This window comes from Octopus sinensis, linkage group LG11 (assembly GCF_006345805.1).
Source record: "Octopus sinensis linkage group LG11, ASM634580v1, whole genome shotgun sequence".
NCBI lineage: Eukaryota > Metazoa > Mollusca > Cephalopoda > Octopoda > Octopodidae > Octopus > Octopus sinensis.
The window spans coordinates 73,820,588-73,823,212 of record NC_043007.1 but is presented as its reverse complement, the minus strand read 5'-3'; the positions used below and the strand labels follow the sequence as shown (position 1 = coordinate 73,823,212).

The 2,625-nt window shown below is 36.3% G+C and overlaps 1 protein-coding gene across 8 annotated transcripts in view; it reads right to left on the bottom strand.

Moving 5' to 3' along the window:
* LOC115217102 overlaps positions 1-65 on the bottom strand; it is a 48,239-nt gene extending 48,174 nt beyond the window's left edge. For 7 of the 8 annotated variants that reach the window (XM_036507710.1, XM_036507709.1, XM_036507711.1 and 4 more), the window contains exon 1: positions 1-63. This exon is cut by the window's left edge and continues 283 nt beyond it. The gene's annotated coding sequence lies outside the window, so the exon portion shown is untranslated. The other variant, XM_036507707.1, reaches the window with a different exon arrangement.
* Positions 66-2,625: the final 2,560 nt, after the last annotated feature.

Here is a 2,625-nt window from a genome sequence, read left to right as displayed (position 1 = left end):
AGCTAGGAACAACTATTTATTCCCCGCTGCTGCTGAACATCGCAATAATTTCACATCAAAATACAAGTGGAGACAACTACTGGATGATTTGGGAGTGAAGGCTAAGTAAGAGAATGGCAATTAAGTGCTTCTTAAAATGTGAATTTTAATTACGAAGTTAAATTAGCATCATTGCGATATTTTCATTATGATCGAGTCATACAAAGCGATTGTATCCACTTTTAAATTTTGTGGTGCAGCCACACGACCTTTGTCGCTCGGACACCATTCTGCGGCATCTCTCCGTTTATGGTTAAGGAATTCTGGATAAAATGGATCTCCGTTGGTTTCGAAGATGAGTATTCAGCTGTGACCATTCCACAGATACGTGCAACTTTAACGTAATTCTCCAGCAAAATCAATGTTTAGTTGTTCGATCAAATGAACTGCACGCTCAGTGAATCAACATCAAACTGGTTGAGTATCCTACGTGTTACACCAAATGAACGTGGGAAATGGAACTGACGTGAAAAGATTGGAGTTTTCAGTTACTGGTACAATTTGCAAATCGGGCTTCCGCACAGTTTCCGTCAACCCAATTTTACTCACATGGCAGATCTAGTCTTTTTCATTCGTAAAATAAGCCCCCTTTGATGTTGTTGTATCGATGCAACTCTGAATTCGGATTACGATCAACCAGTTACTTTATCTCGTAAATTAAAGTTGGAAAATTTGGAGAATTTTAGCCAATCAACAGACAGCGAGGCATTAACAGCTTGTTACCATGACAACCGCACATTGTGTTATATTTCACTTCACCCGCATGTTGTATTGATTCTTCAGACCACGAAGGCGGCGAGCTGGCAGAAACGTTAGCACGCTGGGCGGAATGCGTAGCCGTATTTCGTCTGCCGTTACGTTCTGAGCTCAAATTCCGCCGAGGTCGACTCTGCCTTCCATCCTTTTGGGGGTCGATAAATTAAGTACCAGTTACGCACTTGGGTTGATGTAATCGACTTAATCCGTTTGTATGTCCTTGTTTGTCCCCTCTGTGTTTAGCCCCTTGTGGGTAATAAAGAAATACATTCTTCACACCACGAGATTTACTTCACCCGCATGTTTTGTTTTAATAAAAATTTATATTTATCACTTAGAATTTTATTATAGATATTTTTCGACAATTGCCTTAATATTCTACATATTTTTCAATATTTGCAATGTCTATACAGTTCCTTGGCATTTTGAAGGGGAATGGAATATGAGAACTTAATACAGATAATTTAACTTTATTTTTGAATTCTACATGCAAAAAACGTGTAAGATACAAGTATTCTTTTTCTTAGGACAAATTCTTTGTTGACCAGTGTTATTCGGTTAGTATAAAGATTGACTCCCGTTAACAAAAACAAAATTTTAAAAAAACAGCCTGCTGGGTGTTAAAAACTGTGTAGAAAACGATATGAAAAAAAAAAATTGTACCAACGAACGTACGAACGTGGGGGTGGTGGGGGAGAGGGCTTTCGGAAAATTCACAAGATCCAATTTTTGTTATTTTTAGCATATCGAGTTTCGTGATGAGGGCTTCACATGCCATGATCCGTTTGCTGCTTCATTATAAATCTACGCATGCGGAAACGGACAAAACAGCCGTTCATCTTCACTTTTAGATAGCGAAATGGGATGGCGGGGAGGGAGTTGATCAATTTTTTAAATTTTTCATAAAAATTTTTAAATAAAGATGTTTTTTTTTTTTTGCCATATTCTTAATCTCCGTTTTTTCCCCACATAGATTGAAAAGAAAATTCGAAAAAATATTAAAAATTAAAAATTTGGGGTTGGGTGGAATTTAAAATTTTGAAAACGTGGTTTTTTGCATATTCGGTATCTCCGTCTTCGAAAACATAGGAATCCGGTGAAAAAAAAAAACGTTTTGATAACCGGGCGCTAAACTAGATCCTGAAAGCTATGGGGAGGAAAAAAACGGATCGTGTGAACTTTCTGACAGTCTTCTCCCCACTCCTTCAGAAAACATTTTCCCCATACATTTCTTTACAATCGTAATCTATGCTGTTTGAAAGGTGTTTCTGTAAAATTTCATTGAAAGATATCAATTTTCCTGAAAGTTATGAGGGAAAAAACAAAAGGATCGTGTGAATTTTCCGACAGTCTTCTACCCACCCCTTCGGAAAGATTTTTCCCCAGAAATTTCTTTATAATCGTAATTTGTGCCATTTGAACGGTATTTCTATAAAATTTCATTAATATATCCATTTTCCTCGAAGTAATGAGGGAAAAGTCGGATCTCATGAATTTTCCTCCCCCCACGTTGTTTGCGCAGTTTTTTTTTTTTTTACATATTCGTTTTCTGCATGGTTTTTAACAACTAACAAGTTACGTTTTTTTTTTTTCTTAACGGGAGTCAGTCTTTATATTAACCTGTTATTCTTATCGTAGTTTACAAATCCAAGCATGAAAGCGTTACTCAACTCTGAAGTTTTCACACACGCGCGCGCAACGCACTTATATATTAATGATGTACACAAATACATGACAGATATACATAATACTGAAATACGCATAAACACATGCAGACAAATATATTAATGTGACAAATTAAAAAATAATAATAAAAACATACAATGAATG